The 16,471-nt window shown below is 41.2% G+C and overlaps 1 pseudogene; it reads left to right on the top strand.

Annotated features, from left to right (window-relative positions):
- The first annotated feature begins 1,974 nt into the window (after positions 1 to 1,974).
- Positions 1,975 to 5,365, top strand: LOC128780015 (interferon-induced protein with tetratricopeptide repeats 2 pseudogene; annotated as a pseudogene).
- The last annotated feature ends 11,106 nt before the right edge of the window (positions 5,366 to 16,471 follow it).

The raw sequence follows: 16,471 nt of genomic DNA, 5'->3' as shown, positions 1-16,471 counted from the left end.
GTTCGATTTTCTGTCAGTTCTGGTTGTGCGAGGAGGCGCAGTGTGTCTACCTACGCCGCCATCTTGGTTCCTCCTCCTTGACTTTCTTTTTTAATTAAATGTATTGGGGTGACATTGGTTAATAAGATTATATAGGTTTCAATGTATAATTGAATCATACACTCAAATTCATTTTTATTTATTTTTTATGCTTCAAATATTTATTTTTAAATTTTTATTGTTATTCAATTACAGTTGTCTGTGTTTTCTCCCCATCCCTCCACCCCACCCCAGCTGAACCCCCCTCCATCCCCCACCTCCACCCTCCCCCTTGATTTTGTCCATGTGTCCCTTTATAGTAGTGGTGCAATCGTTTAGCATGCAGTACTTATAAGTCAAATTCATTTTTAAATGAATAAAATATATATAAACTATGATTTTCAATACTGAATTATGTTCTAATGTTTTGTGAATATCTATATGTTCTATTAGACTTTTACCTACCAGAATTAAATGACCACAGCATTTCTTTTTTTATTCCAACCCCCTGACTCAGTACCTAGTATCCATAGTGTGCCCGATAAACATGCATTGAACAGAGAGCTGACTCCATTTGGAGGGAATGGGAAAGGGAAAGCAAGAGACCTGATGACTACATCAAACATATCACCCTTCCCTGAAGAACCATGGATACAGGCAAATGAACACTTTTGAATGAAGGAAGACACATCACTAGAATTCCTTATTGCAAGAATGCATTCTGGAATAAGTGTAAATATGTCTCCTTTCTTCCACAATGCCTTCTTGGACCACTAGTCCCTTTCCCTTTGTTGACATTCTCAATCTCTTGATATCCATATAACTCAGGAAGCCTTCGCAAATTCCTATAAGCTATAAGGGGGGTTGAGCAAAGGTTCCTAGTGCTGTTGTCAGGCAAGCAAACTTACCGAGTGTCTGAGCTAGCAGGCACCTAAGATACTATCTAGTCCACTGATTGACTGTTGGAAGCAGAGAAGTAACAATTAGCCCTGGCTGTTTTTCTGCCCCCCATATTCACTTCAACAGGCCCTGAAAGGGCTCTGTATACCCCTGGTGTACCACAGAGCAGACTTTGAAAGCCACTCATCTATCCAATGAAGTATCTTCATTCATATATGAGGGTACTGGAGCCCAGAGAGGGAGAAATTGTCCAGTCACAAACTGAGTTCACAGCAGAGATAGTCTAGGTTTCCTAACTCTCTGCTCCATGCCTTTTTGGCTACATGAAGCTTCTTTGGTTTATGTAGGTTTGAATATTCACTTTTCTTAGATAATCATCATTTGTACCTATTGGTCCATATGTGCTCACAACTCAGAAGCATCCTTTGGACTCTTAAATCATTTTTTTAGGTTGGATACATTTTAAGGACTGTTTCCATGCTGGGAGGCCACATCTGAAACAGCCAAGTTATTCTACCTATCTTTGCTATGTGAATCACCATTTTGTCAGGCTCGAAACTCTGGAGTTTTTTTCTGCATCTCCTTTATCCTTTATCTCCTCCATTTCTTCTGTTCTTATCATGTTACTCTGATTCTCAAACCCTATCTAAAATTATAATGCTCACATACATAACCTATCCTTCATCCCTGTTTTACTTTTCTCCTTAGCATTTAATATCATCTTATATACTATATGTTTTACTTATTGCTCTTGTTTTTCTATCCCTCCCACCAATCACAATGTCAGCTTTATGATGGAAGAGATTACTATTTGTTCATCACTCTATTCTCAGTATCTAGAACAGTGCTTTTTATATACTAGTCACCAATATTTGCTGAATCAACAAATAGTGTGGTGGCTTGATAGTGTTGAAAATCAAGATTTTCATCTTGTTGCTCTGCCATTTCAACACACAGTTTCCAACTCATTGTGTAAGATAGCCACCCTAGATCTTACCATCACATCCAGGCTCCAGTCAGGAAAAAGAAGGAAAAAGAAAGTAAAAGACACCTTTCCTAAAACCATTTGCTGAACAGCAAAGCAAAGGGGCCAGGGGCTGCTTCCGTATATATACAGGTTTCTTCAGCATTTAGCTGAGGCAGAAGAAGAAGATTTGAGGAGCAGAGTAGCCCGAACTGCAGCCTTCCAGATCAGCAGAAAAGTGCGCAGCAACCATGAGGACTGTAGCAACCCCAGGAGGACTAGAACAGGACACTGGGAAGCGTGGGGAACCCAGACTGTCTTCTCCAAGTGCATCTGAATCACTCTCTGCAGCACATGATGCAGAACGTGGTCACCGTCAGACGCCCAGCACGCACAGCACTCTTCTTAACAGTGAGGCCGCTGAGGACTCCTTGGAGAGCAAACTTCGGCTACTGAAATGCCATTTCACCTGGAACTTGTTAGGGGGAGAAAATTCCTTGGATGCTTTTGAAGACAGAGTGTGTTACCAGACTGAGTTTCAGAACCGTGAGTTCAAAGAGACAGAGTACAACCTGTTGGCCTACATAAAACACCACAGAGGTGAAAACGAGGCCGCTCTGGAGTGCTTGCAGAAAGCCGAAGAGGCAATCCAGCGAGAGCACGCTGACCAAGCAGAAATCCGAAGTCTGGTCACCTGGGGAAACTACGCCTGGGTCTACTATCGCATGGGCAGGCTCTCAGAAGCTCGGGTTTATCTGGACAAGGTCAAACAGGTGTGCGAGAAGCACTCCAGCCCCTACAGAATGGAGAGTCCTGAGATGGATAGTGAGGAAGGATGGTCACGGTTAAAGTGTGGAAGAAAGCACACTGAAAGGGCGAAGGTGTGTTTTGAAAAGTGTCTGGAGAGGGACCCAAAGAACCCAGATTTCACCTCTGGACTGGCAATCTCGAGCTACCGTCTGGACAACTGGCCGGCACCTCAGAATTCCATTTACGCGCTGAGGCAAGCCATGCGACTAAGTCCTGACAACCAGTACGTTAAAGTCCTCCTGGCTCTGAAACTTCAAAAGATGAATGAGGAAGCTGAAGCAGAGAGACTAGTTGAGGAAGCTGTGGAGAAGGCCCCGTGTGCAACAGATGTGCTACGCGGTGCAGCTATGCTGTATTGAAAAAAAAATGATCCGGACACAGCTATAGAACTGCTTAAAAAGGCTCTAGAATGCTCACCCAACAACGCCTACCTGCATTGCCATATTGGGGTATGCTACAGGGCAAAAGTCCACGAGTATCCAAACAGAGGCCAGAATGTCATATACGGGGAAAGAGAGGAGCTGCAGGAACTGATAGAGCACGCTGTGTATCATTTGAAGAGAGCTGATGAGCTCAATGGAAATCTCGCCAGTGTCTGCTCCTATCTCGCCTGCCTCTATGCACAGGCAGGTCAGTATGAAGAAGCAGAGTATTACTTCCAAAAAGAATTCAGCAAAGAGCTCACGTCTGCAGACAGGCAAATGCTCCATTTACGATATGGCAACTTTCAGTGGTTTCAAATGAAGTGTGAAAGCAAGACCATCCACCATTTCAAAGAGGGTGTGAAAATCAACCAGGACCCAAAAGTAACAGAAAAGATGAAGTACAAACTGCGAAGTATTGTCAAAACCAGGCTTTCTAAAAACAGTTCAGACCCTGAAGCTTTGCATCTCTTGGAATTTCTTGAGGAGCACAATGGGAAAAGGCAGCCAGCATATGAAAACTCTGAGAGGGGTTTGGACTCTGGACACCTTGTCCTTCAGCATCTTTAGTGGAAGGATGAGGAATCAGGGTGTGGTGCCCATAGGGCTACTCCTGGAAGGGAGCTGAAGCCCCTCCTTCCAATTAGTATCAAAGTATGAATAAACAACTGGTAGGGTATAGGCATGGACTAAGACCCTGGCCACAGGACTGGATTAGGGTTATGGAGGACCTCTGTTGGGCCAAGTGTTGATACCTGAATTGCTTAGGGAGTTCCAAGAGAGGGGGGTCTAATGGGGGGAGAGTGAAGAGGGCCTGTGGCTTGGTAAAGAGACTATTTCCCAATTTAACTCTGGGGAGAAGTTTGTGCTCTGTGACATTCTTCTAGTCACCTTCTGAGGGGGTTTGCATTGGGTTTGTCTCTGTAAAGCAGCCAGATTCCTCACATCTGTAATACCGGTCCATTTTTGCAATGCTTTTCCATCACTGGAGTTATCTGAGATTCTGTACAGGAATGTGCTATGTCCATCCAAAGGCTGGGGGACCAAAGCTTGGATAGGGCTGGGAGTCATCTCTCTCTCACTTCTGCCTCTTTTCTCTTCCGCCCCAGACAACCCTCAGCCTAGACTGCCCTACACAGCAGCAGTTCAATCGTCCTATTACTGAGGTGGAAACATAGTTTGAAAACCAGGGAGCAGAGAATAAATTAAATCCAGGAGGGGCATATCTGGGAGAAGCGATGGGGTCAGTCAATCACAGGTGAGAGGTTTCGGGAGGCACATGGGGAGATTTTGCCTCCACTGGGCACTCCCGGTGATCATATAACAGGTAAAGAATAAAAAAGGGGGGGGTTCTATACAATATGCTAGAAAAAAATAATACATTTCTTTAAAACTTATATGGAAAAATAAGTGCCTCACCAGTAGGGATAGAAACAGGGTAGGCAAAAGAGAGAGAGGGGAAGGCTGGTTGTTATTGTAGATTGTAATCATAAGAAGTTTTAATTTCCTTAGCCACTATTAGAAAAATTTCTTTGTAGGATGAAGTCTTGCTTTGTCAAAAGAAAATGTTTTGGTGAGCCCAGGTTCAAGATAGGAAAGCAACAAAACAGGGAACCATTTGCTTGCTGAGGGCCTAGTGAAAAGTCTTGGGAAATGACATCAAACATGGAAGGTTTCCCCACTGGTAGAAATATTGTGTATTTGGTGATGTAACACTTTTATTAACCCTGCAAATTTTTATGAAACCCCCCAATTAATGGTGTGTTTGGAGTGATTGGGATTTTCTAGGTAGATACTGAAGAGCCTGGGACTACGTCAAAGTCGGTGTGACTCCAAACACAACAGCCCCAGCACAGAGCCGTCGATTACCTTCTGGTTGCGAAATGTCTGTCTGTTGGAATGAGTTTAAATTTAAATGGTTGTCATCTGGGTCTGGGAGCGGGAGGAAGAGAAGAGATGTTAAGGGTACAAATTCGCCACCTGTAGATAGAGAAGTCCTAGAGACCTAATGCACAGACAATGGATATATGCACTAAATCTTAATTATTCACCACAAAAAAGAAATGGTAATTACATGGTATGAAAGAGGTGATAATTGTCAAACAATGACATTCATATTATAATATATAAGTGTATCAAATCAGTATGCTGTATACCTTAAATTGATGTTATATGTCCAATATGTTACTAAAACTTAAGTATATACTAACATTTTTATTAAGCAATTAAAACATTACATGAAATTCAAGGTTTTTTTAATTAAAAATTCCAACTACTGTAACAATGGTTTTTGTGTTATTTTCTGTATCAAAAACAATGTGTGTGCTCTGAGACCATCAAAAGCATAGTATGGATTCCTGAAAAAATCATAGATTTATTTAATAAATAATTTAGATATGATGGGGGGGAAAAAAAAAAAGAAAGTAAAAGACATAACCCAGAGCTGTGTACATCACTTCCACTAGGCAGAACATAGTCATATGGTTACACCTAGCTGCAAGGGAGGCTTAGAAATATAATCTTTAGCTAGGAAACCTTATAGCCGTGTAATTTTTAGTACTACAGTAGAAGAGAAAACCAATATTGAACAAACAGCAGGCTATACCTTACAAAGCAAAGAAGTAAAAAACTCATGCATAGTTTACAAGTGGTCTATAGCCAGACTGTTTTACTACCTGTCCCTTAATATTATACATATGAAACAGCCTGTCTCCCCAGAAAATTATCATAAGCACAATAAAATTAAGTACTTCCATATGTGTAGTGGTTTTCAGAATTAGGAAACCTGTAAGTCCGTACTCTGCGTGACCTTCAACAAGTAACATGATATCTTTGAGTCTGTTTCCTTGTCTGTTGAATAGGGAAGTTCTAAGTTTCAAATACAGTAAAGCTAAAAATTATCTGTTAACTGCAATGCTTTACACAATTGAGAATCATTAACATACTGACGCAAAACCTCAGTTGGATCCTCACAAGTATGTTCTGAAGAAGGCAGCCCTAACCTAGCCTCTGTAGCCGCCCCACTGATGGGGTTCAAATTTAGTATTTCAATCACAGTAGCTTTTTGCTGCACTGGCCTCCATTACAGATGTCTATTCCAGCTATCTAGAGAAGAGGGCTAACATGACACAGTGCAGAGAAATGTCTCTCATTCTAAAAATCTACCATCCCCTGAAAAACTACAGTTGACCCTTGAACAATGTGAGGGTTGGGGTGCTGACCCCCATGCAGTCAAAAATCCACATAGAACTTTGGACTACCCCAAAACTTAACTAGAATAGTCCTTTAGTATCTGTAGGGGATTGGTCTGGAGACCCCTGTGGACACCAAAACCTTTGGATACTCAAGACCTTTGTATAAAATGTATCAAAAGAGAGGCCAACAGCCATGCATTCAGTTGGCCTTTTGCATCAGTGCATTCCCAATCATGGATTAAAAATACTGTTCTCAATCCACAGCTGGTTGATTTTGATTCCATGGATGCAAAATCCAGGATATTGAGAAAAATCTCACATAAATAGACCCATGCAGTTCAAACCCATGTTGCTTAAGGTCAAATCTTTTGAAATAATGGGCCATTTATAATATCATTATTTTAAAGGATTAATGTGTTCTTCTATACCTTACAATGCAAAAGGTAGAGAAGCACTTCTTTTCAAGTAACCATAGTCTGAGTCATTGTAATACAGTACATATGTTTTATAGTTGTTCAGGCTTAGGTTCAAATCACACCTCCACCACTTAATAGCTGTGTGGTCTTAAGCAAGTGATTTAGCCTCTCTGAACTTCAGTTCCCTAATCAATGAAATGAGGATCATAATAGTTTCTACTGTCATAGAGTATACTGGAAATATAATTGATGAAGAAATGAATGAATGCATGCATTGAAACTAGATTATTTAGCACTGTTCCGGCATACAGTAGATGCCAGGCCCCTTCTTCCAAGATTAAGTTCCTATGAATAGTAAACATGTCCTACATATTCACTGAAAATATATTTGTATTTAATATATTTTGTATTATATTATATTTTGTATTGTAAGTCTTTGTATTCAAATATACTGCTTCCAAGTAAAAAGAACACTAGGTTGCATGGTAGATTTTTTGGGATTCATCATTCATTTATTCTTCCATTCATTCATTCATTCATTCAATTAATCAAGTAACATCTGTACACATCTAAAAATCTGAGAGCAGAGAAGCCCTGTGCTACATGCTAGGGACATGGTAGAGAGTTAAAATTGGCATGGTTCTTGATCACTCACAATCTACCTGAAGAGAAAGACAAGTAAACAGATGATTATAACATAGAATAATAACAGCTATACTACCAAGCAAGTCCTAGATGGCATGGGAGTTCAGAGTAGAGACAATTTACCTATCTGGAGTATGGATGGAGATTAGGAGAAGGCTCCTACACAGGGCAATGTTGGAGATAGGACTTGAAGAATGAGTTGGAGGTTACCAAATGAAGAGAATTTGGGGAATGGAATGTGGTGGGCAGAGGGAATAGTATATGCACAGACCTGAGCCATAATCATCAAAGACCTGGAAAATTCTAAAGTTATTGAAGAATAGAATGCAAAGGAAGAGTGGCAAGATATCAAGATAGTGTAGAGCTACGCCATATGGACAGTACAGAACTATGTAGACAAAATTCAAGCACTTTTTCTTCATCCTAAGAGCCACTGGAAAGGGTCTTAAACAGGAAAGTGTCATGGTCAGTTTAACACATTGAAAAGACCACTTTGCTGTGTGGAAGATGGACTGGAGGACTTGAACTACAGTGATAACAATGATGATGGAGAAAAATGGACTGATCAAGAATGAAGTGAGGAAGAAAATTATCCAAATTTTACAATTGCCTGGAAATAGAAAGAAAGGAACCAAGAATGCGGCCTGAGATTTTTTCCATTCTCAGCCTGGCACTATCACTTAATAACTAGAGGCCCTTGGCCATCACTGTACTTTGCTGAGCCAAATCAGTTTCTTTGTGTGACAAATGGATATAATAACTCCCAGTGTACTTGCCTCCACCATATTAGAAAGACTCAAATTAAATAATCACTGTGAATATTCTTTCCAAGGTACAAGGGGCTATGAAGCAGGAGGCCTGAGGATAACCCATGGGTTTAGGCTCACTGACAACACAAATGTTTCTTTTCTTTTCTTCTTCAAAAAATGCTCCATATGCAAAGCCCTTGTAAAGAAAGAGTCCTTACTTTCCTTTCAGGATGTTCTGAGCCCTAAGATCTTGTAGCAGAGCTGAGCTGCCTCCAAATCATCCATACTTTCATCCACGCCTTGTCCTGAGCAATGCAAGGCTGTCAATCTGGCTAGCGGCTACCATATTAGACAGCACATATCTACATTGTAGAAGGCCAGTAAATCAGAGGTAGGAGCACTAGAGGTAAAACCAAAGTGAGCTCTGATGCCATGGCAGAGGCTGTTTATTTTTTGTACTCTCTGATACCCACTCCCAGGTATACACGTATGCAGCCCAAGTACCACCCTGATCCAAAGGATATAAGAGGCTTGGAGATGCCAAAGCTAAGTCAAGGGTCTGAAAATCCAGGAAGCCAATGAAGGCAATTTCTGGAGTAGCACTAGCACCAGTCCAGGGCATAATAGTAAAGAGCAATAAAATTTGTCTTTGGCACTCCAACTTCCTGGAACCCCATGTGTCATCCCTGATATCAACATCTTGTTCCCCATTATCCAAGACTTTGTTCCAGCTGTCTGTCAACAGCTCCTTGATAAGATCTTAAGGTATCTCCACTTTTGTATTAAATTATGCTACTGTTAATGCCACCATTCTTCCCTTTGCTCTAGAACTGTCTAAATCCTTGGGAACTTCCCCATACCCTGCCATTCTACTAACACCATGGGGCTGGGCGGGAAGGAAAGAAGAGCAACTAGTTTAGTTCCCTGGGTCTAGAGGGGACAAAAATAAATTCCTAGCATACCTTCCTTTCCATTAGTACATTCATCAATGGCCTCCACACCATATTGTTGCTCTATATATATGAGCAGCGCAGATTAGTAGCTCCACTTTAAGTGGAAGAAGCTGAGACACAGAGAGGTGAAGATTGACTTGCATAATGCCACAGTGCAAGTTGATGGCAGAGCCAGGACCAAAACCCAGGTCTTCTGCTCCCCAGCCAGTTAGAGTTTCTATCCAAGGGAACATGCTTCTCCATCAGAAGATGACTTCTTCCTGTTGGAAGCCAGTCAGTTAAAGAAATGCAACCAGCTGCAAGCAGGGATCCACCCAGCAGGGGCCTGTTCCATAAAACCTCTACCTCACCCCTGACTCCAACCCCAGAGACCCAATTTCAGGCCTCAAAAATGCAAGCACTAGCCAGGCTTGGAGAGGGGGGTGCAGAATGTGGTCCCCTCCTCCTTTTCCCCTCCAGATCCCTGGAGCTTGAGCCTTGGAAAAGCCACGCACTACAGAAAGGGGGCCGCCCCATGACAGCTGCAAGCAGGTTATTCCAGAGAACATTGAGATGGCAGGAATATTTTCCAGTTGAAATCAATCCAATTCCCTTTGCGTTTGAGTCTCAGGAACATTCATGATGAAAATCTAGACAGCATGACATTGTATGAACTCTGAAAGCTGGGCTGATGCTACTCTGGTTGGTGTTGCCTTTGGCTCACACTGAGGACCCAGTCAGAGTCCTGGAAAGGTCTGGCCAAAGCAGCTTCAGCCAAAGACCTTGTACCATCCATATTTTAAAGGCTGTGTATATGTAGTGATGACCTGGTCTCTCAGTCAACGATTGGCTTTTTGTATCATCCAAGGAAAATCTGGGGTTATGAGCTTCACCAGTTGGGGTAGCTCAGTGAAGGGGAGCCCCTTGGCTGTGACTTTGTTCCAGTGACCTACGATGAGGAGAGAGAGTAGCAAAAAGGAAACATGGCAATCTGCAGGCAAAGGTACACATTCCCACCCAGAACATCACTGGCATCAGACAGGGGGACGGTACAGGGCTCATAAGCAGGTGCAGCCAAGGGTTTCTCCACCAATGTTTTTCAGACAGTATAGTATTGAGGGAGGGGCCTTGGGCCATAAATGAAGAGAAGTTTGGTTTCCTGACTTCACGTATCTTTCTACACCCCAGCTTGGCCCCTGTCTGAGATCTTACAGGGTTTCAGTATGCTCTGAGATTTGAGAGGTTTTTTTAGTAGCATAAAAATGACCATCACACCCCCAATAGCACATTTGGAAGAATGGAATATTGCCTGGAAGGCAGAAGAATTGGGCTGTGCCACTCCTGGCTGCATGACTAGTCACTTCCCCTACTCTGGTCTTCAGTTTCATCCCATTAGTTATAAGTATAATAAGTCCTGCTCACCTCACAAGGCTCTTACAAGAACCAAATGAAATAATGGTTATGAGTGAGCTTTAGAAGCTTTAAACTATGAAGGTTGTAGCTATCTCTTGAGCTAATCTCGTGATGCAACTGGCACAGTGACACATACAAGTAGCTTTCCTGGGTCTGGGGCTTTGAGAGCAATGAAAGGAAAAGCAAAGTGCCCCCTAAACTCCAGGTACCTAGCTAGGAATACATAGAAATCTTAATACAAAATGAAACCAGAGAGCAGCACTGAGCTTTATAGCAAGGGCTGATCTGAATGCAGTACAGGGAGATCTCCACACCATTATGTTCTAGCACCAGAAAGCCTGCAACTCCCAAATACCTTCATACCGATGGCTGAAATCCCAGGGAAAAAAACTGGGTGGGGGGGAATATAGCAGCTAAATCATTTTTTTCCATTAAAAATGCAAATGTACTCATGGCATGGGAAAGGGGGCAGGTCTGTGGCATTCTCAACCTATGCTTAGGGCTACTTCTTAGTTGCTTTGCTTCATCCAAGTACTCTCCAACTCCAGTCCACCAGGTACTGCTGCACTAAACCATTTTAGTAACCTTCTTAAATTGCAGGTGATGTCACACAAGAGCTCCAGAACCTTCAGCAGTATTCTATTACTTACAGGAGAAAATTCAAATGCTTTAGCATTGCATTTTAAGTTCTCTTTAGTCTTGCCTTTGTCTCCCACATGGACCTCAAACACATGCCTCTTAAAACCCTGTATTTTGGTCAAACTATTCCATTTCAGAAGTGTCAGAGAAAATAGAGATTACAAGCAAAACATACTGGACTACAATTCAAAGAACTGGGTTCCAGTCGCATTAACTTTCTGGGTGACCTTATATAAGCCATGTATTCAACCAGAATGTCTGGAGTGTTTAGATCACTTGGAAAATCAATTTGTTACTAAATTAAAGTAAAATTTTTATATTCTAGAACAGAGGATCTATTATCTAGATCCTCTACATAATACCATTCATATTCACTTTTTTAAAATATATTTTTTTCAGAATGGGGAGGAAATGACTGATTGGTGTCATAACCAGCCTCCAGGGAATTCTGGGAAAATGTAAAGATCCTTCCAGTTTTAATGCTATAACAAGCTAAGCAGACATGCTTTTTTCCTCTTTGCACCTCTCCTTCACATTCATCCCTTATAATGTTCCTACTTTCCTGGAAAGTGTTTCAGTCCTCCCCATCCTTCAAGACCTCATTACTAATAATACTAGGAGTTCTTTCCAATGCCACAACCCCCCAGTCCAGTGATCTTCCTTTCACACCAATCTCTAATACTGTCTGTGCTACTATTCTCTAGTTCTTCAAAACAGACATCTTGTGATTTCTTCTCTGTCAACCAGCTGGAACAGCTCACCTTACCTAACCTGCACAGTATAAGCTCCTGAGGGCATCTCTCTCTCTTACGTACCTTGAGAAAAGCTCCATAGGGGATGAGGGTTGGGGTAACAGGGTCCTGATGTAGGGGATGAACCTGGCTTAAAGCCAACAGGAGCATTATTGTCATCATCATTATTATTGTCACTATCATTATTCCTGAAATGTGTAGAATGCAATTTAAAATGTAGTTTTATATCCATTATCTCATACAATCAAAGGATCAAAGGTAGAAATGCCTTGGTTCTCCTTGGGGGCTTGATAAAACATACATTTCTGGGCCCACCCCCAGAGTGTCTGATTCACTAGGTCTGAAATGAAGCCTGAGAATTGGCATTTCTAACAAGTTCTCAGGTGATACTGCTGCTACTGGTCCAGGGATCACACTTTGAGAACTATCAATCTGGGTCAATCCCACCACTTTACAAATTAGGAAAATAGACCCAGAGCGAGGAAGAGACTTATCCAAGGTTACCTCACAAGTAAGTGACCAAGCTCCTGCCTCCTAAGCCAGAGCTCTTTCTTTATTACCACAGCTAAAACTCCTCCCCTTCTTTTCTCTGCCCCAAGGGTACAGTGAAGATGAAGTAAATGCTGTCTGGAAAAGGCCTTTGGGTTCTGCAAAGCTAAGATGCTCATAACCAGGTGGCAGTGTTATTGCTCTGCAGAGACATCTGATCCCAATTAGGCCTCTCCTCTGCTCTGCCTGGACTCTGATGTTTGGATGATCCCCTTTGCCCGGACCCTGTCCCAGCTGTGTCTGCAACAAATAGTCACTCTTCTTGGCTTCGAGCCAGCTTGGGCCACTGTTACCAGCTATGCCTTCCCCGAGGCTGTGTGCACATGGAATGGCCCAGCTCAGACAAGGGGATTGTGAGCGAGGGGGAGCTGGTTTGCTTTAAGCAGGGCCCCAGATGGGCCCGAGCTTCAAGTTCCACTGGTGACCAACACCTTCCACCCCCCCCCTCAGGCCCAGCCAAGAGCAGTCTGGAAACTGCAGGCTGTACACAGGTCTTATTGGAGATGGAAGATAATCTACACACTTGGTTACATATGCAGGGGCTCGGTGCTAGAGTCATACCATAGATTTTCCAGGGATCAGAAACCCATAGCCCATGAGTTGGATTTTGTCCATGGCTTGTTTTTGAACAGAACATGAGCTAAGAATACCTTTTTACATTTTAAGAGGGGAAGAAGAAGAAGTGAGAGGAGTAAAAGAAGAGGAGGAGGAGGAGGAGGAAGGTATGAAGATGAGGGAAAGACAGAAACCATAGTGGCTTACAAAGCTAAAAACACTATCTAACTGTTTACAGAAAAGTTTGCTGACCTCTGAACTTCATACTGATGGCAAGGGAACCCTTAAATTACAGAACATCAGAATTGAAAAGGCCTTGGGAGCTCATTCCTTGGTGTCTTAGAGCCCTCAAAGTGGCTCAAGGAATGCCTCTGAGGTGATCTGAGCCTCAGTCCCTACTCAACCTGCTTTCTCAGAACAGCTAAACTGATTTCATCTTTAAATGACTTTGTTCACCTTCAAAAATAATGAAAATAACTAGAACAAAACAAAGCCCCTCATTGTATAGATGACAAATATGAGGACCAGAGGAGGTAAGGGTCATATTCAAAGTCACATAATGACTCAGCCAAAGCTAAAAGAGAAACCTAGGTGTGCTGACTCCCCAGGTCGTTACACATAATGATCGTTACACATCAACATCTCAGAAAAGGGAACATAACCATAACATTGTCGATTATTATTTTTATTCAATTTATTGGGGTGACATCGGTTAATAAAATCATACTTGTTTCAAGTGCACAACTCATCAACCAAGGCAAAGTCTCTTTCCATTCCCATTTATTCCCCCTTGGTCAACCTACCACTACCTTTCCCTCTGGCTACACAACACTGTTGTCTATGTCTATGTTAAATTTATGGTTTTTTGCTTAATCCCTTCAACTTCTTTCACCCAGCCCCTCAATCCCCTTCCACTCTGACAGCTATCAATCTGTTCCATGTATCCATGACTCTGTTTCTATTTTGTGCATCAGTATATTTTGTTCATTAGATTCCACATGTCATTAAAATCATATGGTATTTGTCTTTCACTAACTGGCTTATTTCACTTAGCATAATAATCTCCAGGTGCATCCATGCTGTTGCAAGAGTTCCTTCTTTATTATGGATGAGTAGTATTCCACTGTGTAAATGTATCACAGCTTTTTTCCACTCACTGGGCACTTGGGCTGGTTCCAAGTCTTGGCTATTGTAAATAATGCTGTATGAACATAGGGGTACATATGTTTCTAATTTGTGTTCTGGGATTTTTAGAATATATTCCCAGAAGTGGGATCACTGGGTGAAAAGGCAGTTCCATTTTTAATTTTTTCAGGAAATTCCATACTGTTTTCCAAAGTGGCTACACCAATCTGCATTCCCACCAACAGTGCCTGAGGGTTCCCTTTTCTCCACATCCTTGCCAGCACTTGTTGCTTGTTGATTTATTGATGGTGGCCAGTCTGGCAGGGATGAGGTGATACCTCATTGTGCTTTCAGTTTGCATTTTTCTGATGAATAGTGACCTTGAGCATTTTTTCATATGTCTGTTGGCCATCTGTATGTCATTTTTGGAGAATTGTCTATTCAGGTCTTTTGTCCATTATTAAATTGGATTGTTTGTCTTCCTGGTGTTGAGTTGTATAAGTTCTTTATACATTTTGGAGATTAAACCCTTGTCTGATGTATCATTAGTAAATATGTTCTGCCACTCTCTCATATCCTCTTCATTTTGTTGATGGCTTCTTTTGCTGTGCAAAAATTTTTTACTTTGATGTAGACCATTTGTTTTTTTTTTTCTTTTGTTTCCCTTGTCCTAGAAGACATATAAGCAAAAATATTGCTACGAGAAATGTCTAAGATTTTACTACCTATGTATTCTTCTAGGATTTTCATTGTTTCATGACTTACATTTAAGTCTTTTATGCATTTTGGGTTTATTCTGGTGTATGATATAAGATGGTGGTCTAGTTTAATTTTCTTGCATGTATCTGTCAATTTTCCCAACACCACTTATTGAAGAGACTATTTTTACTCCTCTGTATGCTCTTGCCAAATATTTATCAAATATTAATCAACTATAAAGGTGTGGGTTTATTCTTGTGCTCTTTATTGTGTTCCATTGATCTATGTGCCTGTTCTTGTGCCAATACCAGGCTGTTTTGATTACAATGACCTTGTAGTATAGTTTGATATCAGATAGTGTGATTCCTCCAACTTTGTTCTTCTTTCTCAAGATTATTGAGGCTACTCAGGGTCTTCTGTGGTACCATATAAATTTTTGGAATATTTGTTCTAGATCTGTGAGGTATGTCATTGGTATTTTAATAGGAATTGTGTTGAATTTATATATTGTTTTCAGTAGTATGAACATTTTAATGAGGTTAATTCTTCCAATCCATGAACACAGTATATGCTTCCACTTACTTTTGTCTTCTTCAGTTTCTTTCTTCAGTATTTTATATTTTTCCTAGTGCAGGTCTCCTACCTCCTAGGTTAAATTTACTCCTAGGTACCTTATTTTTCTAACAATAGTAAATGGGATTGTTTTCTTAGTTTCTCTTTGTCTTAGTTCATTATTGGTGTATAAAATGCCACCGATTTCTGAATATTAATTTTGTACCCTGCTAATTTGCCAAATTCATTTATTAGGTCTAGTTCTTGGTGGATTCTTTAGGGTTTTCTACATATAGTATCATGTCATCTGCGGATAATGACAGTTTTACTTCTTTCCAATTTGGATGCCTTTTATTTTTTCTTCTAGTCTGATTACTGTGGCTAGGACTTCCAGTATATGTTGAATAAGTGTGGTCTAGGGTCATCGCTGTTTTGTTTCCAATTGAGTGGTAAAGAGAGATCTCTATCTTTTTCCCAATCTTAAGAAAAATGCTCTTAGTTTTTGCCCAATGAGTATGATGTTTGTTTTGGATTTGTCATATATGACCTTTATTGTGTTGAAGTATGATCCCCCTATTTCCACTTTGCCAAAAGTTTTTATCATGAATGGGTGCTGGATTTTATCAAATGCCTTTTCTGCATCTATTATATGATCATGTGGTTTCTATCTTTCATTTTGTTTATGTGGTGTACCATATTTATTGATTTGTGAATGTTACACCAACCTTGTATTCCCAGAATAAATCCCACTTGATCATGGTGTATGAACTTTCTGATGCATTGCTATATTTGGTTTGCTAATATTTTGTCAAGGATTTTAGCGTCTATGTTCATCAGGGAATTTGGCCTATATTTTTCTTTCTTTTAGCATCTTTATCTGGTTTTGAAATTAGAATAACATTGGACTCATAAAATGAGCTGGGGAGCCCTGGCTGGTGTGGGTCAGTGGACTGAGTGCCAGCCAGCAAATCAAAAGCTCACCGGTTCAATTCCCAGTCAGGGCATATGCCTGGGGTGAGGGCTGGGTCTCCTGTTGGGGGTATGCAAGAGGCAACCAATCGATGTATCTCACACACATCAATGTTTCTCTCCCTCTCTTTCTCATTCCCTTCCCCTCTCTCTCAATAAATAAATAAA

The sequence above is a fragment of the Desmodus rotundus genome, chromosome X, assembly GCF_022682495.2.
Source record: "Desmodus rotundus isolate HL8 chromosome X, HLdesRot8A.1, whole genome shotgun sequence".
NCBI classification, from domain to species: domain Eukaryota; kingdom Metazoa; phylum Chordata; class Mammalia; order Chiroptera; family Phyllostomidae; genus Desmodus; species Desmodus rotundus.
The sequence above is the reverse complement of the archived record's forward strand: the minus strand, read 5'-3'. Positions and strand labels throughout refer to the sequence as shown.